Source organism: Lygodium microphyllum, chromosome 29 (genome assembly GCF_053477565.2).
Source record: "Lygodium microphyllum isolate KBCC chromosome 29, Lygodium_microphyllum_v1.1.10, whole genome shotgun sequence".
In the NCBI taxonomy this organism is placed as follows: domain Eukaryota; kingdom Viridiplantae; phylum Streptophyta; class Polypodiopsida; order Schizaeales; family Lygodiaceae; genus Lygodium; species Lygodium microphyllum.
In genome coordinates this window covers 70,764,694-70,787,764 of record NC_141163.1, presented here as the reverse complement: position 1 = coordinate 70,787,764, position 23,071 = coordinate 70,764,694, and the positions used below count along the sequence as shown (strand labels likewise).

Sequence of the window (23,071 nt, the reverse complement as noted above, 5' to 3'; positions counted from 1 at the left end):
CTCTTAACGTATAAAACACAAAACCAATCGTATGATAAAGCACAAATTGATAATATAGAACATAGTTAGGGTTAGGGTAACTGAAAGACAGAGAACACAATGAATAATGAAGTGAATGACTACTGAATATACAATACTCATGCAACAAACACAAAATGCAGTGCATATTGAACCTCGAACTCTCATATCTTTGGGATCAAGGCAGAGGTTATGAGCTGGAGAGTGTCCTAATTTGAACGCATCCTGAAATACAACAAAGCAGCCTCCGTGTGTTGAACAACAACAAGCGCAACGAAAGAGATTGATTTGATGCAAATAAGCAGTGAGGAGAGAGAGACTAAAAATGCAAGTACTTGAGAGAAAATCTGGGCGACAGTTATGGGATGCAAACATAGTAGAGAGAGTCAAGACGGTAGCCATAGACAGTAAACATAGCTTGGGGAGGAGAGAGAATGTTAGGGCGGCAAGTCTAGATTGTAAATGCAGCCTCTAGAAGAATGTGTGTAGCTAGGTGACAGAAGGAATCAACAGAACGCCACAATTGAGAAATTGCTAGCATAGGAATGTCTCTAGATGCAGTCTCTAGCAAGGATGAAGGAGATGGAGGCTGGAGTTACGCACTAAATGGTAGTAGAAAGCAATGGGAAGCTTTGACGGCAATGTTCTCTGTGAACAAGGTGTGGATAGTAGAGATACGACTCTTGAAACTTCCAAAAAATAAGATTAAGGGCGAGTGGTGGGTTGCATGTTTATTTATAGAAACTTTGGGACACCCAAATTAGGGTTTTACATGTGTGACATGGTGACTCTCTAGAATGGCGTTTCTTTTTAAAATAAGAAGGTTTCTTCGTTAATTAGGTGTGTTTGGGGCTTTTTAAGTTAGACTAATGGAATTTTAGCTCAACACCCCCTCTCAAGCCCAAAACTGAGCCATGAGAAATAAGCCCTTTTGATTTATTTTTGTTTACTCCAAGGTGTCCCATTCCAAATCCGCTAGGGTATGGGACAAAGGGTACATGTCGGTTGCTTAGTGATCTACAAAGACTATTGAGATGATGGTTAACTTACCAAGGGAGCCCAAGTAATCACCCTAGAGAGGCAAAGGCATTGAACCGAGGGTGCTTGTTGGCTGCCGAGGGGCCTACTAAGCCTTGCAAGGTGGATGGGATCAACAATGGATTGTTTTATTTTATTTTATTTTATTTTCATTTTTAAGGGTTGTGATTTAATTTTGCATGGGATCTAACATTGATGATTTCAAATTAGTGTTCGTCATCCCACCGAGTCACTGTGCCCGAAGTATGGGAAATAAGAATGGATAGCCTCACTATCTTCATAAAACAGACAAAAAAATTCCACATACTACTAAGATAAGTGTCTAGGGATTCCTAAGGGAGTGTGTATGTGTGTCAATCATATGGAGAATATGTGGAGAGACAAGTATGGCGACGTGGTGAGTAATCAAGACAAGCAAAGCTGGCATATAAGCATAGGAAAAAATTTCCATTACGAGATTGCCATTTGCAATGTCATGAGTATGGTGGATCCGGAGTCAATCACTCCAATGGAGACAAAAAAGGGATAAATATGCATAGAAACATGCTTATATGAACAAAATGCCAATGCATAGAGTAATGCAAAGGAAGATGCAAGATTTGATGCTTATGTAGAATGCGATGCAACAATGCCACTTCGATACTGCCCTCACAAGGGAATTGCTCACTTGTCCAAGTGCCCTTTTACAATCATGTCATTCTGACGATGTGGACGAAGTTACAAATGTCCATAATACACAATAGGAAGTAAACAAATGTTTGAGAGTGAAAACTTGTAAATATCATCACTGTCACTATCAAGAGAAGGAAACTGCCCCTCTTAAACTGAAAGGAGAAGTAAGAGGGATGCACCCTTTTCTTATCAATTTGGAGAAGTAGAGAAGGGTGTACTTAAGTTGATCCGAGGTAGAAGGTATTATAAAACCAGCTTGTTGACCATGCCTTGGTTAAAATATGTTGGGTATTTCACTTATGACTCGCTTACGCCTACTCTCACATAGGAGTGTCAGTGATCAGTAGGACATTGGGACACTTTTTACTCTTGGTAGGAGATGTTTTTTCCCGCAGACTTTTGGTATCATTTTGTATGTGCTTATGTCACACACTTACGAGCATTTATTGTATTCGGGTGTGAACACCCCCTACAACCCTAAGGTTTAAGGGTTATACCTTGTACTTTTAGCTCACACTCTTTCAGTCTATTGCATTGGGTGTCGTGCTTCACTCTCACACTGTCTATTGATTTCTGTGCTGAGCTTTGATCCTGACTTTCTCTCACATTTGGTATCAGAGCATTGGCTCTGTTCAGCTGAGGCCCTGTTCAACTAAGCTTCGCTCAGCATTCAGGAGTCTCTGCTCAGGTTCAGCCTCAACCTTCAAAAGGAGATGCCCTGCTGCTCTGCTTTGGATAGCAATGCCTTGTCATGCAGCAGCTTGACCCGCTTGTCCCCACGTTAGTAATACGCCATGCCAGACGCTCCGCCAGACTGCAAAAAGTCCCGCCAGCTCCCGTCAGTCACGCTACCTGGACATTACCCCGCCAGTCTTCAGTCGCGTGCATCAAGGAACACTGCCAACTGAGCGCTGCCCGCCTGTCCGCCTCTGTAGCGCCGTCTATTGGCGTTTGAAGCGCCGCTTGCTAAGCGTTGCCTGCTTGTCTGTCTCCAGTGCCACACAACCGCGACTGAGGAATCTGCGACACTCACCACAGTTCTGACGCCTGCTACTAGTCTGGTTGCGATGCCCAGCTCCGCCCTGTCCACTGCCCGTCATCTGCAGCCCTTCTCTACACCTTTCCATCGGAACTCTGACACCCGCGAGCTCGCTTGTACCTGTGCCCATGTCAACCCGTCATTTCTGATGTATTTTTTAAAAAATTTTAAACATTTTTTATTCCTGAATCAACTTTTTGAAAGAGGGGTTTTCTACCCAAGTAGACACAGAACTATGGATATGTATGGTGGATGCAAAATTTGTGGACAAATTTATCAGACATTTTGGGGCTTTTGTGTTTTTTGAGGACGGTGGCATATGTATTACATTTTTAGTCACTGATAGATTGTTTTGAACAAATCTGGGGCAGGAAATTTCGGGGATTTTGCTAATACAGTGTTGTTGAACACTGAATGCACCTTGCACTGTGTGCATTAAAGACAGTTTTGACAGAGTGCATCTCGGTGTACTAATTGCAGAAAGTTATTTCCTGCAATTTTTGGAAATTTTTAGATTTCTAGTTTGGTCTTGCTTGGACATTGCTCTTTTGCTTCTTTTGGTAATTAATTATCATGGCGAATCAGAGAGGAGATGTCTTCACCTATGTATCCAAGGAAGAGAGATTGGATGGAAACAACTATTCACTTTGGTCCTTCATGATGAAGAATGTGCTTGTGGCGAAAAATCTTTGGGATTATGCCACTAGAGAAGAATCTAGACCTGGAGTTATGGCTTCAGCTACTCCTTCTCCAGGAGGACGTGCAGAACGGGCACCTCAGCTTGCTCCACTTCAGCCACTTCCCCAAAGAACAACAACTCAAAAAGCATGGGATACACGGGATGCACAGGCTTTGTCATTGATTGCATTGGCAGTTTAGCAGTCAATCATTCCCATATTCGTTCAGGAGCTTCTTTACGAGAAGCTTGGATAACTTCGGAGTAGACGTTTGCAAGCAACAATAAGACTCGCATCTCTTTCGTAAAGAAAGAGCTAGAAACATTGAAAATGGATGAAGGTGATTCTATTCAGGATCACTTGAACAAAATTCAGGACTTGCGTGAGCAACTCATGAATGTTGATGAGTACTATTCGGATGCACAGATGATATCTACCACTTTGAACTCATTACCTCCTTCATACTTGGCTTTTCATACGGCCTTAAACCTCACCATGAGGATTTCCGCACAGCCATTCACTTTTTTTCAGTTAGTCAGTTTGCTTCTAGAGGAGAAGCAAAGAAGAAGAAATAGTGGTGTGGATGCTATAGTCTTTGAGCAAGCTTTAGTGACTAGACAGAAGGGCAAAGGCAGCCAAGTATAGAATGCTCCGCAAAGCTCTGGGACTTCTGGCACATCACACAAATAAAAAACAAGGAGGCACGCAAGCCAAAAAGAGTAAATGCCATTATTATAAGAAGTCATACCATTACATCACTAAGTGCAGAAAGTGCATCGCGAAGGAAAAGGAGGAGTCAAAGACGACTGTTTCTGATGCTTTTTCCATTGCTACTGAGTCCGCATCCTTTGTTGCAGATAGGGACTATTTCTTTTACACATGTAATTATGACACTTCTTGGGCTGATCAAGCATTTACTTCTACTGAGGATGTAGACACTTGGTTTTTTGATAGTGGTGCTTCTAGTCATATTACATCTCGCACAGATTTATTTGCTTCTGTTGGTGCAACTCTAGTTGGCAAGTCCGTGCAGTGTACCAACAATGCATTATACCCTGTTAGAGGTATTGGAGAGATTGTGCTCACAGCCATTGATGGCTCTATTCTCTGCCTACAAGATGCTTTGTTTGTGCCAGGCATAAAGAAGAATTTGCTCTCTATTTCTTCTTTGGCATGTTGTGGATTGCAGGTCACATTTGATGATGTGACAGATGCATGGTGAGAGACAAAGAACACATGACTTGGTCTTGACAGACACTTTATGTCATGGTTTATATGAGTTGGATTCTATTTCAGTTGATCAGTCATTGTACTTGGCATCCACGCTTACTCCTGCTATGTTACAGGCAGAGTTATGGCATGCTAGAATGGGGCATGTGAACTTTGGCAGCTTGATGCTTTTACAACGTACACATATGCTTGATGGATTACCACTACTGGAGAGACCTCCCGAGCACTTGTACGAAGGATGTATTTTGGGGAAAAAGCATCGTTTTTTGTTTCCCCGTGATGTTGCTTTTAGAACAAGAGCCAAGTTGCAGTTAGTGCATTCAGATATATATGGGCCTAAGATATATATGGGCCTGTGCTGACAAAGTCATTGGGAGGATGTTACTATTTTGTGACTTTTAATGATGACTTTACTCGATTTTGCTGGGTCTACTCTTTGGTCAAAAAGTTAGAAGTGTATGATGCATTATTGACTTTTATTGCACTTGTTGAAAACCAGTCTGGTTGTAAAATTAAGGTTCTCCATTCGGACTGAAGGGGGGAATACATGTCCTCTATGCTGAATTCTTTATCGAAGCAGAAGGGCATTATCCTTCAGTACACTACTGCTTATACTCCACAGGAGAATGAGATTGTAGAGAGGAAGAATCGGTCACTCATGGAGATGGCTTGATGTATGCTGAAAGCAAAGAGCTTGCCACATAGTTTTTGGATGGAAGCTATCATGTGTGCTTGCGATGTTTTGAACAGATGCCCCACCAAAGCATTGAAGAAAATTACGCCTTTTGAGGCTTGGAACAGCCGGAAACCTTCTGTTGGACACTTTCGTACCTTTGGGTGCCTTGCATATGCACACATTCCACAGGTACTCAGAAAAAAGTTGGATAACAAGGCTGTCAAATGCATTTTTTTGGGATATAGTAGTGAGAGCACAGGCTACAGAGTCTATGATTCTGTTTCTAAGAAGGTGTTTGTCAGTAGGGATGTATTATTTGATGAAAAATCAGAATTGTCCCTTGCTGGTTTAGATACATATCAAGCTTCCCATGATGTATTTGAAGGGCTGCTGCCCATTACATTTGGTGATTTAGCAAGTGAACTCAATGTTTAGCCAGTTGCTCCTTTGGAAAATGCAGAAAATCAGCCATTGGCTGATCTGAATATTCAGGAAAGAGCTGAAACTGAAATTCAGCTCATGCACAGTCAGGAGGCAAGACACATGCCTAGATGGTATTTACAGACTATGAAATATAGTCATTTAGATGCACCCGTGGCTGGTTGTACTAGAAGGTAAGCTCGTATGCATCATACTACACATACCATGGAGTTTGTTATGGCAGCAAGCACACTTGATGATGAAGATGCACAACAGAGTGTGCATTGGATGGCAGCAATGCAAGCTGAATTGGATTCTATCGCTAAGAATCAAACATAGGATTTAGTGTCTTTGCCCTTTGGGAAGAAATCCATCGGAACAAAATGGATCTACAAGCTGAAACAGAATGTAGATGGATCCATTGACATGTACAAGGCAAGGCACAGAAGGAAGGCATTGACTATGAGGAGACATTTGCTCCTACTTCCCGTATGACGACCATCAGGTCTATGGTTGCTTTGGCTGCCCATTATGGATGGATTGTGCATCAGTTGGATATTAAAATTGCATTTTTACATGGGGAACTTCATGAGGAAGTATATGTACAGCAGCCCACTGGTTTTGTAGTTGAGGTATTGGAACACTTGGTTTGTAAGCTGAAAAAAGCTGTATATGGTTTGAAACAAGCTCCTAGAGCTTGGTTTGCAAAGAAAGATGCTTTCTTGCTTAGCCAAGGATTCATAAACAACTCATATGAGTCTATCCTTTACGTATGTAAACAGGGGGGATCCATGTTGATCATTTGTCTATATGTTGATGATCTCTTGCTTACAAGGACACATGCTGATCAGATTTCAGCATTTAAACAAAATTTGCAGCAAAGTTTTAACATGTCAGACTTGGGGTCTTTGCATTATTACTTGGGCATTCAGTTTATACATGATGGTAGAGGTATTAGTTTATCATAGTGAAGATACATTGGTAAACTTCTTGAGAAGTTTGACTTATAGGATTGCGAGCCAATCTGTACACCAATGGAACTTGGACTAAAGCTGTCATTACATGATGATAGTGATTTGTTTGATATACACATATATGCTCCAGTAGTTGGATGTCTTATTTACCTAGGTAACACTAGCCCGGACATACAGTTTTCAGTTTCAGCCTTGAGCAGATATATGCATCAGCCATGCATGTCACATTGGCAAGCTGTTAAGTGTGTCTTGCATTACTTGCAGGGTACTAGATCTCTTGGATTGCTTTATGCCAAGGGGAACAACTACAGATACATACTTATAGTGATTCTGATTGGGCTGGTGATTATGATTCACGTCACTCTACTAGTGGCAATTATTTCTTTCTCAGCTCGTCTTGCATATCTTGGCTTAGCAAGAAACAATCCAATGTTGCCCATTGTCATGTGAGGATGAGTACAAGGCAACTTTCACTACCATAGTTGAATGAGTATGGATTAGACGCTTGCTAGCTGATTTAGATGTATCTACTACGGAGCCTACTTCTTTGTTCACTGACAGTTAGAGTGCCATTGCAGTGGCACGGAGTCCAGTGTTTCATGCATGCACGAAACACATTGAGATACATTATCACTTTGTCAGAGAGAGGCTACATGCAAGTGATATTAGCCTTGTCTATTGCCCTATCACCAGTATTGTGGCAGACATCTTCACCAAAGCTCTTCGTCGTGACAAATTTGAAGCATTTCGCAATGCTTTAAATTTGATCTCGTTTGGTGGCGGATGATCCTTGTACTCTTGATCACTCTTTACTCAAGGGAAGTTTGTTGGGTATTTACTTATGACTCACTTACGCCTACGCTCACATAGGAGTGTTGGTGATCAATAGGACACTGGGGCACTCTTTAGTCTCGGTAGGAGAGGTTTTTTTCCCCACACTTATGGCATTATTTCGTATGTGCTTATGTCACACACTTACGGGCACTTATCGTGTTCGGGTGTGAACATCCCCTACAACCCTAAGGTTTAACGGTTGTACCTTATACTTTCAGTTCACACTCTTTCAGTCTATTGTATTGGGTATCGTGCTTCACTCTCACACTATCTATTGATTTCTGTGCTGAGCTTCGATCCTGACTCTCTCACACAAAATATATGCACACTTGGCACTGGACTGCACAAGCTCTAGGCAAATAGTGCCTAGCTCAATCTGCTCGTTGGTGAAATGAAAATAAACCACCACGTGCCATATCTAAGAGGTAATCATCGGATTGCCGGTAAGGGTAGTGACACTTTATTTGTTGTAGTAGACGATTGTAGGTGTCTCACAAGAAAACTGAAGTGGGGCTAGCAAGTTTCTCAAATAAATAGCTTCTATGGTATCATTGAAGAGAGTCCAATTCTTGGCCTTGGTTATGAAAGCCGCCATCGTCTTTTGCTTACGACTAGCGCAAGAGATGGGTGTTGTGCCCAAGATGTAGAGGTAGCTACTAGGGAAACATCAGATGTGAGGATCTCTCATCCAGTTAGAATTAGTGTAGCTGTGCAAGCATAAACCAGTATCATAATTTAGTCTATAATTATAGATACACATCGAATAACTTAACACATGAAGGCAAGCAATCCAATGAGACATTCTGAGTGCATTAATATACTGACTAAGCAAACAAATTGAGTATGCAAGATCTAGCCTAGTATGAATCACCCAAAGTAGTTTTTCTACAATAGATTGATATGTGTGAGCATTAAAAGGCTAACTAGATGTATCCTTGTGTAGATGGACAGTGGGATGAGGAGGCCTTGGCCACTAGTGGTGTCTAATCTGTGAAGTACTATTTCATTAGTAGTAAGATGTACTTTTGCTGTGACAGAAAGATACTTCTCTTGGAGCAAACAATCTTTATCAAAGATACTTCTCTTGGAGCAAACAATCTTTATCCCTAAGAAATTGGATATCAATTTTCATCTTGAATGAAGCACAAAGCTTTGCCTTGATCTGTGTGATAGCCACAGAATTTGAGCTAGTGAGTAGTATCTCATCAACGTACAATAGAATATAGCTGACCCCCATGCTAGTGGTGTACACATATAGATTTGGATCATAGGGGTTAGAGTGGTATCCATGAGTTTGTAAGAACTCTTCTATGCTGTGGTACCAAGACCTCGACACTTGCTTTAGTCCATAAAGAGCTTTCTGCCAAGTGATATACCTTGTCATTTTGGTTAGCGGAAGAAAAGTTGGGGGTGACTCCACATAAACTCTCTTCTCTAAATAACCATTGAGAAAGGCACTTTTGACGTCCCTTTGATAGATCGGCCAACCGTGATGAGCGATGAGCACAACCAACAGACGAAATGATGTCAACTAAGTGGTAGATGCAAAGGTTTCTTCATAGTCAATGTCATGCTTTTGCATGAAACCTTGCACTATAAGGCGAGCCTTATATTTGTCTAAAGTACCATTAGCCTTTAGCTTGGTTTTAAATATCCAGTTCATCTCGTTGACTGGCTTGTGACGAGGATGATTCACCAAGGTTCACGTCCCATTTCTGTTGATACTATCTAGTTTTTTTCTCCATGGCCTCATATCACAGAGGATCCTAGAGAGCCTCTTGCTAACTATTTGGGCAATGTAATAAGCTATAATCAACGATGGATATGAAGTGTAAGTGGCGAGTTGAGGAGACCTTTTAGGGCCCTTCAAAGTAGAATCCGGTGGAAGGATCCATGAATCCCGCATGGTTTGTTGATACGATCAAGGTAATGGGTCTCATGGAGAAGGCCTGGGAATCGAAGTATCTGTGAGAAGATTAGGAGTAGATAGTAGACTTGGCTCATGCCCAAAAGGCACGATCTTAAAGGATATGAGCGGAGGTGAGAACATAGAGTTTGGTGTAGAAGACTGCACAATGTCTCTCATATCAAAGATGATATCCCTTTTGACGAGCACCTTGTTCGTCTGAGGATCGAGCAAACAATAGGCTTTTGCTTTGGAAAAATAGCCCACAAAGATTAAGAGATCATTTCGAGGGACGAGCTTTTCTATCTTGTCATGAGGAGTGTGCGTATAAGCACGACTACCAAAGACTCAGAAGTGAGAGACAATAGGCCGAGAGCTAGAAAATGTCTCATATAGAGTTTTTTTAGAGACCACTGTCGTGCCGCTACACGGACACAGTGTGAAAAACTCTAGAGTGCGGCTTTCTTATTGATCTAGAGAGCGAATGCCATATTAGTCATTAATGTCAGTGTTCATAGTGTGGATGGTTCAAAAATACTAGATTTTTGGACAAGTTTAGCCAATTTTTGATATTTTAGATATATTTTCTTGTAAAAATCCAAAAATTGTAGACAACTTCTAGAATAAGATGACACGTAAAAGAAAGCAAGTAGCTTTCAGCCATTATGGGATGATTTTATGTAAAAAGAAAAATTGATGAAATTGTGTGACATGCGATCGCAGTTTTCAGGCAGTGAACAATACAACTAGGAGGAGGAGCGATTTGGGAGAATTTTGGCTAGGTGTGGTGGTATTTTACCCCCCTTTCGGAGCCAATGGAAGCATCAGATTGGTGGTCTGAGAAACATTGTTTTATGCACGTTTTTGTCTATAAGAGATTTATCTTCTCATAATGCACCCCTTCTCTTCTGTCTACTCCTCTCCCTAAATCTCCCTTCACCTTATTGTCTCTTACTCCCCGCGGTAGACTTTCGACTCCAAACGCTCTGACACCGCCATAATCAACATTGGTTAAGGATGTATATTGAAGTGTTAACAGTCTCAACCCAAAGGCTCTTAGGGAGCTCTGCTGCGAATAGGATAGAGCATACCATATTCATGACTATCTGGTCCCTACACTCTATGACTCCATTTTGGGTTGGGAAGTTGGTAGAGGTGAGTTGGCGAGCAATGTCTACTCCTGTAGAAACTTAGAGAACTTGTGGGAGGTTAGCTTGTCACGAGAATCACTCCTCATAGTACCTACATGACGACCAGTTTGATTATAAAGTAGTAGTCTCCAAGCATTGAAATAAGCGAAGGTATTGGACTTGTGCTTGAGGAAGTATACCCGCATGTATCGAGATAAATCATCCACTATAAAAAACAAGTACAACGTGCCATGCAATGCGGAAGTGGATGTGGGACCACAAAGATCTACATGAATGAGTCTAAGGGGTGTTGAGAAACCACTTTTTCAGTTTACACACTTTACTTAGGGTTTCGCATGTCATTAGGGGAGATTCGGACTCAAGTATGTGCCTTTTATTTTTAGAGAGAGAAAACCTCTCAACCAATTCAATAATTTTTGACCCCTCTTTCTCCGTAACTACCACTCTCTTTCCTCTTCACTTTCATTGCTGTCCATGCCTCTATTGGAGGGCATTGCAATTTGTGGTCATCCTTCCTCTTCTCCGTTAGGTACCTTGTTCCATTGCTCAGGTCTTGCATTTGGAGGCTCCACCCTGTTGGCGTCATTATTAGATTGTTGGCGATAGCACTCCTACCTTGGCATTAATTCTCCATAGTTGGTGATCTCTTTCACTTCCTTCAGGCTTCACCAGATTTGCATTTGGTTGCTTGGAGATCTCCTTCACATCTAGCATCACCTTTTTTGGGTTGACTAGCCTTCATAGGCTGCGTTTACCCTCCTGGTGGCAGTCCCTTCATGTGGTGTCATCATCCATCCCTTGGCGTTAGTATCTGGGCTGCTCTCCTTGTGTTTGACAGGTCTGCTGTCTCTCTGGTTTCATTTTCATTTTCTTGACATGGTATCAAATCATACCTATTTTCTTGACAAGGGGTTCCTCAGCACAGGTGGTAGACTGCTGAGGGAAGGGTGTACGATGCTGCTTTCCTAGTTGACATGCTTTATAGACCTCTTGAGATAGTTTTAGGCATGGAAGGCCCTCAACTATCCCCTAACCATAGTTTCCATGCGTTTCGGAAACGGGAGTTTCAGAAACTGGAAGAAATAGAGTTTCGGCCATTTGAAATTTTGGTGGAAACAGCGTTTCCGAGAAACTAATAAATTATGATTGAATATACATATATATACACATACTAAGTATACTAGAGACTAGAGTCACTGGTGACTGAACAATCTTAACTTTTAGCACAAGAATCCAACTTCCAAGACCCATAATTTAAATTTCACAAATCACATTGCGCAGCAATTTTACATAGTTATCAATTTTGCAAACTGCAAATCACAAGATACGAAGAAATCTTAAATCACCCAAAATAACTTACAATATTTTGAAACAAAAGTGTAACATACTAACATCATAACATCTGTCATCCAAGAATCATGATCAGAACTTAAAAGTTAAAAGTCAAGTTCATCATTCATGAGACTCATCACTCGTCACTCATGATAATACGAGTAGTTACTGGTGACAGATCATAGTACTAAGTAGATACATGATGCATCAAGATTTATCATTCATCATTCAAATTTCAAAAGAAGACAACCTAGATTCTAGAATCTAGATACATCTAACATCAACGAAAGCCAATTTAAAGACTCAAGAGTCAAGACTACAAGCTATAGCAATGATCATATGATGTATTATGTGAGTTGTGACATGTCTCAAGAGTCAAATATCAAAGTAAGAATAGATTTATGAGATCTCAAAGAACTGATAACTTCAAAGTTCAAACAACGGCCATTGGCCAGCCATGGGAAAAAACATAAGCAACTGACAACTGTCAACAATGTTCAACATCAACGATAAAATCAAGGCTTAAGGCTTAAGCATCTGTAGCAACATCATCTAAGCCAATAGAGGTGCTGTCATCCTGATCCTTCTTTGACTCATCGCTATGCACATCAGTTGATGAGCCAGAACTATAAGAAGCCCCTGAATCTACTAGAGAATCTGCTAGAGCAGCTGAAGTGCTAGCTCCATCTATGGCTCTCTGACGTTGTGAAACAGTCCTGTTGCGTGTGGTACGGCCCAGGGCTATCATCTCATGGTAGAGCATGGTATATATGTCCCGCTCTTTTGGAGTGATGTCTGGAACAAACCTCACCTTCTCTATGTCGATCTTGTCAATATTTAGATGTGTTTATTTGACATAGAGATTCAAAAAAGTTACAATCTTTAGATTTTAGAATTGACATTCAAGAGTCAAACTTCAAAGACCATAAGCTATTAGCAAAATATAACTATAATCACCTGCGCAGGCTCGAGATGAATATCGTTTTTCTCAAGCAGTTGGAGATTGCAATGGCAAAAGACCAATCTCTCTAACTGAGCAATGGTAAGTTTATTCATTTTCTTTGTATGGAAAAGGGCCCAAGTACTCCAATTTCTCTCACAAGGGCCTGAGCTACAATCTTGTGAGAGAACTTGTATAGCAATGCATTTCTATAAATCGTCATTCAAATAGAAACACAAATGGAGCCATAAGAATCTAAGATTCAACTTCCAAGAATCAAACTATGCGGTGAATGCAAGTGATAATAAATTACAAATATGTGATTATGTATAATTATTAAAAGAAATCTTGGGGTTGTAAATTACCAATGTGGGTGCACAATTTCCATACTTTTCCCATCATGAGACAGGCTGAAGTTGAGTCTCTCTTAACTTTGCAGTCTCTCTACCAAAATGCAAGCTCTCATTGCGGAATGTCAAAAGATCATCCTCAATCCTTTGAAGCATTGACACATCGCCACCTGTCACCTTTCTCATATACTCCATGAATCCCTTCTCTAGCTCCTCACACTCACTCTGCTCATCATCTCGCCGAAGAGGATGCAAGACATGGGCCACTGGATGAATTGGTCTATGAAACCAATTCCATCTCCTCTTTTACACAGCTACGATTTGAGTAGTCCTTAAGATGCCAATATTGAAGAAATGTGAATTCAAGTCTCAAGAATAGTTATTCAAATTTCAAAATTCACACATATAATATCAATTTGTAAAATAAAGACTCAAGAGTTACTTACTTGTCCGAGGGCAAAAAGTTATTGTTTTTTAGAGCCTCTCCTATCTTATCCATATACTCATAAAGAAGACCCATAGTGCTACCCTCCATATCAGTAATGCGTAGCACTGTGTAGATAGGATTGAGAGTTCTCACCATAGCCTTCACATCTTTCCACCAAGTATCATTCATGACATTGCATCGAAATGCCATAGTCTTTGGATAATCATACTCATCCCACTGCATGAACTCATCAGACCATATAGTGCGCACCAACTCCTTGTGAATGCGTACCAATCTCTCAAGCCCAATGAAGATGTAGGCAAATCTGGTAGTGGAGGGTTTTAAGAGCTCAAGGTGGCTAAATGAGCAAAATATGGTAAGAACCTTGGGCCTTCTCCTCACAAAATTGACCATACTTGTGGCCGTGGTGAATATGGCCTCAACCCATTAAATTTTGCCTTTATCCTCAATCAAAAGATCAATGGAATGAGAAGCACATGGTGTTCAAACAATGCTTGTAAACTACTCCTCTAACATGCTGCCCATGGAGACACAATTGCTTTCATTATCGGTCACAACCTGCACAACATATTCGCCCGATTTTCAAGATGACATCCCACAAATGCTGCCATATAAATGCACCTGTCACTACAAGGCTTGGCAAAGAGGCATCAATGGCCTTCACAAACATAGTGCCCTTATAGCATGAGGCCATGACATCATACACATTTCTCCTATGGGCTTCAAATCATCCATCACACAAAACGGTGCACCCATACTTCTTCCATGCATCTTTCAATGGCTCTAATTGAACCTCCATGCATGCCGTTTCCTTCTTGAGCTCCCGTGTGCGTAGTGCCTTTGAGTATGGGCCCTCCCATTCACATCCAATGCTGTTGATGGATTTTATGGTTCGCCTCCATTGCTTTGTTTTAGCCACATGGAAGGGAATAGCACATCTAATGAACAATCTCATCAACTCTTGAGTTGCCTCAACTATGGCTTGCTTTTGCATAGCAGCATGTATGCTAGCCCTCTATAATGAACCTCTAGGAGCACCTGAAACATCAGGCTGAGGCAAAGGAGTCCTCGTCGCACGTGAATCAGAGACCGAGACTGAAGCGGATGCACTTGCAACAGGATTTGATGCAGCCCTACTTCTCTTTAACGGTCCAACCACACTTGTGCTACCCTCTTGTTGCTGAGTTGTGGCTAAGTCTTGGTCCTGTTCTGCACCAACTGTCGGAAGACCAAGCGGTTGTCTCCTCCATAAATCAAGAGAAAGCTTCACATCTCTTGGCACATTTGCACATGGAGCTACGTCTCTTCTTTGCACATGAGCAAGATGGTCTTTGACTCTAGTGACACTCCCTGTTTTCACCATGTCACAATAAATACATTTCTATTTTTTAGATCCACTTGATCCCTCATATGAGGTTATGAGAGTAACATGGCGCCAATTAGGATCAGGAGCCATTGTATTTTCTTGGCTGAAAGCTGTCCAAACATCAAACAAATAACACATAAGGCTGAAATAATGTGCACATGGCTGGCAAGACAAAAATTTTCTTATATCTTGGCTGAAAATTGCAAAAATTCAGTTTTGAAATCTACATATGCCATGAAAACAAGCCGAATGTTCACAAACAAATGACACATAAGGCTCAAATGTGTGCACACAAATGGCAGGACAAAAAATTTCATATATCTTGGCTGAAAATTGATCATTGCAGACATTGAGGTCTGAAATCTGCATGAAATAGGCTGAATGTTCACAAACAAATGACACAAGGCTGAAATAGTGTGCACACAACTGGCAGGACAAAAAATTTCATATATCTTGGCTGAAAATTGATTATTGTAGACATTCAGGTCTGAAATCTGCATGAAACAGGGTGAATGTTCACAAACAAATGACACACAAGGCTGAAATAGTGCACACACAAGTGGCAGGACAAAAAATTTCATATATCTTGTGAAAATTGCAGACTTTCAGGTCAGAAATATACAGAAAACAAGCTGAATGTTCACAGCTGAAGGTTACCTTTCGAGAAGAGAGCTTTCAGCGTTATTGAGTGACCACGGGCTGATGTGCAGCAGTTCAGGCACGATTGCTTCAGTTCAAGCAGGTGCAGCAGTAGGAGAGTCCAAAACGAGTAGGGGGAGAGACGAAATATGCAGACGACTAAGAAACACAGCCTGTTTTGGGGGTTTTACCCTGCCCGTCCCCTGTCTGGCAGAAACGCCGTTTCCCAGAAACGGAAACGGCCAGAAACGGCTGTCTCGTTTCTGGGCACCAGAAACGCCGTTTGTGGAAACTATGCCCCTAACGCAATAGCTCATAAAGAGAGTTGTGGTCAAGATGTTCCAAGTGAAAATGCCAAAGACGCTTAAAGTCCATGGGCCACCTATATGGTGGCCAATGCAAAGTCATTGAAAGTCCATGGACTCCTGTATGGTGGCCAAGGCTTGGAAGTGATGAAACTCCGAATCATTGGCAGTTGGCTCGTAAGAAAATGGGTAATGTGGTAAAGGCCATTAGGTTGTGCCTTGCCTTCAATAATCACTAAACTAGTCTAAGAGTCTAGGAGCGCGACGGTGGTCGCTGTGAAGAAAACTGCTCGCCCCAACTAGTAAAGTTGCTGAATGGACAAGTTCATCCCAAGTTGGGGGACATGATAGAGATCATCCAGCGAAGCCAAATCCCGGACCTTGGTTAGTGGAAAAACAATCACGACCTTGGGCTTGAATCTTGACTGAGGAGTTGTTTCCTATACGGACTCTGTCAGCTATAGGGGCTCGGGAAATGAAAATGTTCTCAATAGGAGTCATGTGATGGGTAGCTCTACTGTGCACAAGCCAAATAGGTGTTGATGTGCTCGATTGTGATCGGTGGGCCTTTGCAGTCAGCTCGTCAAGAGACAACTTGTAGATGTGAATGAGACTCGCATCCAATGTCTCTAAGGAGATGATGTGGGTCTTTGGAGACCAATCAGACAAACCCTTTGGAGTTGAGTAGTTTGCCAACTGTGATGACTGACCGGTTGGAATGTGGGTCTAGCCTCGCGGCTGCTCCTATTAGGGGTTGCTACTATCCTGCTTTCCCTATCTGACTAGGATGTGGGGGTATGATTCTTTGATTTTGGCTATGTGCCTCTTGCCTTAGATCGACATTCGTATCATAATGGCTAGCCTTTTGACAATGTTGACAATACCGATTTTTCTTAGGTGCATTCTGCTATCTAGGTTTAAGAGTAGCTTATGTGGTTCCTCGGGATTCACTAGCCTTGTTTTGATTTTGATTTTGATTTAAGTTTTTTTTGCCCTTGCTTGTTGCAACGAGAGCCCCTTCTACTGAGGACATATTATAATTTGATTGAACAATCATGCATAACGCAACAACTGACACTCAAACTCAAAATGTGGGCACTTGAGGCTGTGAGATTACCTGCTGCACAAAATGGAAATACTTTCTTTTCAGATATCTTAAGAACAAGGTAACCTGATCGTTAGAGGACTTAGGAGTCCCTATGGTTGAGAATTCAATGAGAAGATGCCTATACTCAGCCAACTTGAGTTTCAAATCATCCTTGTTGGTGATTTTAAAATCTTGGAGCTCATGATCCAAATTGATGCGATGGGTCCTATCCTGAGCCCATACTTGCTAGGAGTTTTAGAAATGGCGAAAGAAAAACACGTTTTGGAGTTGCGAAACATAGTTTTGGCCCTAATCCGAAATGGGAAACAAGAATTTAAAAAATATAGGTATAAAAATAAAAAAATATATAGTCATAAATATAACTAAAAATATATGGAGTAGCACCACTTATTAGTTGAACCTCTACATGAAAAAACTTAAATTTCTTAACAATATAACATTAGAACTTTGAAGAGAATCGAGATTTTGACAAGTTTAAGGTATACGAGAATCATGATTCAATATACGCGAATCATGATTCAATTTAAGACTAAAAACTGTAACTTGTCATAGACAGTAAACTCAAGATTGAAGGCTAAAAAATGAATAGTCATAGACTCATATTATGTCATATAGACTCAAAAAGAGAGTACTCATGAGTCGTAACATAGTAAACAGTGCATGAAAAAGAAATACAACTATGATGTATGATGTATGGTGTATCATAGTATCTCATGAGTCCCGAGTCATCCAAATGCCATTGAACCATAAACATGAATCTACATAATCAATTAATAGCAAGTCTACAAAGTACAAGTCTATGAATCATCATATCACGACCTTTCATCTAATGACTCATGAAAGTCAGTCAACATCATCCAAAGCCATCTTTGTCTCAGCCATCTTAGGGCTACTAGCAGGAACACTAGTACTACTACTAGAGGAGGAGGAGGCTTCATCATCATCATGAGCCATTGGAGTTGTAGAGGTAGAAGCAACTCCACATTGAAGTCAAGATCCTCTTGCTCTAGCTGATGTATGCCTAGACCATGTTTGATGCGGAGGTGCAAATGTCTCCTCATATAGCATATTGTAGATGTCTATCTCCTCCTTTGGAATGGTATGGATGTCGTTCACCTTCTCTATGTAAATCTTATCTATATTTACCTGCTTTGGCTCAAGTGTATAGCTTGAATTTTCAATCAAGCGCAAATTGCAATGGCAAAAAACCAATCTCTCAAGCGAAGCAGTCTTCAACTTTTTCTCATTTTGGCGTGAAACAATGCCCATGTGCTTCAATTTCTCTCAGTAGGACCACTACCATAGTCCTGTGAGAGAACATGGATAGCCATCCTTTTTTGCTAAATTCCAATAAAAGAATAAAAAGAAATTCAACACACTTATTTATGTACAACTTATATGTATCATTGCATGATATATCATATTACATGTTTACTGTTTAAACTTGTTACTTTACTTACCAATATTGCAGCACAATTTCCATACTTCTCCCACTAAGACACAGGTTGGAGTTGTGTCTCACGCAACTCTGTTGTGGGGCGTGCAAATGAGAGAGTGTGATTATGAAACTTGAGGAGATCATCCTCAAGTTGCGTAATGATGGAAACATCTCCATCAGCCCATTTACTAAAATAATCTTGCCGCCCCTTTTCAAGCTCCTCACTTACATATTGATCCTCGCTGCGTCAAAGAGGATACAAGCAATGTGCAACAATATGGATTGGTTTGTGAAACCATCCCATCTCCTGTTCCACACTGTGCGAATGTCCTGCACTCTATAGTATATGTTAAAGTTAACTTGTTACCCACATAGCAATATAAATTATGAATCATAATAGATTATTGATTCATACATATGATTACAAAGGTGAAATTAGAACGAATTGTTATTGATTTACTTATTTATCTCGAAACAAGAAGATATTTTTGTCAAGGGTGCTCGTATAAAAGGCCTAGAGTACTACCCTTCATATTAGTGATCCTCAAAACTGTGTAAATGGGAGTCAGATTTTACCAATGCAGTTGCATCCTCCCAATAGGCCTCATCCATGACATTTCTGATAAATGTTAGCCTTTTTTTTTTGCAAATAAAGTGTGGCTAATTATATTACTTCAGAAAAAACCTGAATACAAATAAGTGCTCATGCTCAGCAGACTAGCTGGAACTGATGCAGAGTCACAGATATATCAAGTGTACAAGCCTCTCAAGGCGGTCTAGGGGGGATGGGGGCAAGAAGCCATGGAGGGGGGGTGTATTGCTATCTGGGGCTGCCTGCCTGTATCATGAAGAACAAGTCTTGGTTGCCCCAGGTGTGCAAGAAGTGAAACCGGAGCTCCTGATGAGCTCGAGACTTGCCCTGCACCTGTTTCCACCGGCTGCGGAGGGAGTGGATGATGGAGTTTCAGAGCTCAGCCAAAGTCGCCTATGCTGAAAGGTTCTCCTTGTAGAAAACCTCTTGACAGCGTGTCTGCCAAATGTGCCATCCAGTAAGACTCCCTACGATCTCCCATACCTCAGAGCAGTTTGTTGTGGGCTCCAGTACCTGGCACATAGTAATAGGGGACGGCAGCGTGGGACGGGGGGACGCAGTCCTAGGGACCGGACCGGGCGGGGTCGTTCCGGAACGGACGGACGTCCCGTCTCTGAGTGGGGACACCGGTGAGCCAAGCGGGGACGCGTTCCTGGAACGCGCGTGTGTTAGGGACGCCAATTGGGGACGGCCCAGGGAGCCGTTGGGCCATTTTTGAAATTTTTTTTTTTGACTGTTTGACTGCCAACAGCCATTTCCGCCATGCTCTTGCCAATGTTTCCTATATAATGCTCCACTCTCAAGCTACACTCACACTCCAAGGCCAAGCGTCTCAACTTCTCAAGGCTCTTTTTCTCCCTCTCAAGTCTCAAGTCTCAAGGTTGAAGGCCGGCGTGCTCAAGGCTCTTTCTCTCCCTCTCAAGTCTCAAGTCTCCACTCTCTCCTCCCTTGGGCCTCAAGCCTCAAGGCTCAAGGCCACCCTCTACATTGTACAAGCTTTCTCTCTCTCTCTCTCTCCCTCTCTTTCTCTCTCTCCCTTGGGCCTCAAGCCTCAAGGCTACCCTCTAAGGCTTAAGCTCTACTATCTACATACATTGTACAATGTACATGTATTATGTTACATGTTCATTGTTACTACATACTACATAGTACATAGACTATACTACTTAGTACTATAGTCTATAGTACATACTACATGCTCATTGCTCTACTATCTACTCTTTCTCTCCCTCTCAAGTCTCTAGAGTCTAGACTCTACTCTCCCTCCCTTGAAGGCTCAAGGAGTCAAGCCTCAAGGGCAAACTTCAAAGGCTACTTCTCATCAAACTTTCAAAGTTTCTATCATCTATGGGATCTTCATCGACTTTCCCATCTACAAACCGACCCACATCTACCGTGGCATCCACCTCTTCACAAAATGATAATCATGAAGGAACCACCAGCCCTACTCGAAGGAGAAGACCCGCGATACATCGATGGTCATGGTGGGATGAGGTCGATTGCCGTATTTATGGTTCGGGAGGCGGTGCTAGAGCATGGTCATGCAAACTTTGTGGATACAAATGTAGTGGTGGTGCCAACAAGGTGCGAGCTCATCTCTTGAGCGAACCCGCGAATGAGGTGAGATATTGCACAAAGGTGACCCCAGAGAAAAGACGAGCTTCTTGATAAGCTCGCAATCTATGAGGTGGCCGAAGCGGCAAGGCGATCTCCACAAGTGGCCATTGATCCCAATCTCATGGTGGGGTCACGAGGACGTCCTATGGAGGCTAGCAGTAACTTGGGTAGAGGTGTGCCATCACATACCTTCCCATCAACACCCCATCTTCTCGTCCTCGCCAAAGTACCCTCGAGGAAAATTGGAATCCTCGCTTAAAAGAAGAGACGGACATGGCCGTGGCTCGTTTCTTCTTTCATGATCACATTGCTTTCCATGCGGCTCGGTGAGTTTCTAGTGTGAAGTGATAAATAATAAATTATTATGTTCATTTAACATTATTATTTATCATCATATTGATTCTTAACATGCTCTCTTTGATTTATGAACCTTGAATAGGTTTCCATTCTTTAGAGCCATGGTTACGAAGATTGGGGAATATGGTTCTTCCTATGTTCCCCCCTCTTCGGAAACCCTTGGCACCACCCTTCTCGAAAAGGAGAAGAGGAGTGTTGAGGCTGCTGCGGCAAATATGAAGGAGCTATGGGCCAATAATGGTGTCACACTTGTGGTGGATGGATGGAATGACACCCGCAAGCGGTCTATTCATGGAATGGTGGCCTACTCTCTTGGAGAGATGTATTTTGTTGACTCACATGACGCCTCCGGCTTCAGGAAGTCTACCGATGTGCTTGCTGTGAAGTGGGCAACAACTTTAGAAACCATGGGAGCAGAGAATGTGGTGACCATTTGTGCAGATGGCGAACCGGCAAATCGAGTAGCAGGGAACATACTTCAAGCCACATATCCTCGCATCACCATCTCTTTTTGCATGGCCCATTGTCTTAACAATCTCATCAAAGACATTGGGGCCCTACCATGGATAGCTCTTGTCATGGATGAAGCCAACAAAATTGTCACCTTTGTCCTCAACCATGGGAGGATTCGCCATGAGTTCACCAAGAGGTCAAACCTCTCTTTGCTTAAATATTCAGAGACACGGTTTGCTTTCAACTTTCTCATGCGAGGCCGCTTGTCCACATTTAGTGGGGCATTACGAGGACTCTTCCTTAGTGATGAGTTTCCTAGCATCATAGAGGCTTCCACAGCAAGGGGGCAAGAGTGGAAAGCACGAGCAAATGACACGACATGGTGGGAAAGTGCGAAACGCATTGACACCATGATCAAACCAGTCATGGACCTCTTGAGGGTTGTCGATGGCATGTTGCTATGCATCGGCAAGGTATATGAGGCCATCGATCGGATGATAGAGCGCCTCAAGGTTTATGTTCCTGATGAGGACTATGATGAGATCAAATCCATGTGTGTGACAAGGTGGGATGCCTACTACTCCCCTCTCCATGCAGCAGCCTACATGGTGGATCCCGAATTTCAAGGTTGCAAGTAGGAAAAGGACAAAGAGGTTAGCAATGGCTTCAGGATTATCTTGGATTGTCTAGTGCCAGACGCAGGTATCAGGTGCAAAATCAGAGATCAATTGCAATTATATCGTGAGAAGAGGGGTAGTTATGGATTGCCAGATGCACAGACGGATCGCTTCAAGATCGGCTCAGCACTTTGGTGGGAGGATGATGGTGCAGATGGTCCAGAGTTGCAGCGATTTGCCATCCGCATTCTCTCACAATGTTGTAGCTCCAATTGCTTGGAGCAACTTTGGTCAGTGTATAGCCACATCGCCTCTAAGAAGAGGAACTGCCTTGGAGTGCATCGTGCCAATGATTTGGTCTTTGTGAGTTTCAACTTGCGAATGCTTTGCAAAGGCATGGTGAAGAAAGCAGATTCATTCATCGAATGGAAGCAGGCACAACATGATCTAGAGGTTGACCCACTTCACATAGTTGAGATTTTGGAGGACCTTGAGGGCATAGGTGAGGAGGAGCCACAGGTTGTCGAGGACTTCATAGATTCCGTGGAGATTCCGCTTCATCCCACTATCCGACTCACTACTTAGTCTCAACTCTCGACTCTCTAGAGCACTCTAGATTCTTGAGTCTTACGATTTACCCTCATACTTAGTATTTGCCATTATGTTATGTGGCATTTTGACATTTTGTATTTATTTTTGGCTTTAGTATTTACACTCTCCTCCCATCTTCTATGTACATTTGTCATTGTAGTTTGAGCCTTGGCTCTTGACTCTTGAGTGACAAGTGGTCACGAGTCTTGGATTTCCTAATATGATGCTCTATTTTCTTCTATTTGGTGCAAATGTGTCCTTCAAATGTTCCTCTCTTAGAGTA

The 23,071-nt window shown here is 42.0% G+C and overlaps 1 protein-coding gene and 2 pseudogenes across 7 annotated transcripts in view; 2 read left to right on the top strand and 1 right to left on the bottom strand.

Moving 5' to 3' along the window:
• Positions 1-23,071, top strand: part of LOC148010769 (histone-lysine N-methyltransferase ATXR6-like) — a 139,644-nt gene that overhangs the window by 69,879 nt on the left and 46,694 nt on the right. The window lies entirely within an intron of this gene.
• Positions 9,515-14,098, bottom strand: LOC148010771 (uncharacterized; annotated as a pseudogene).
• LOC148010770 (uncharacterized) lies at positions 20,501-22,782 on the top strand (annotated as a pseudogene).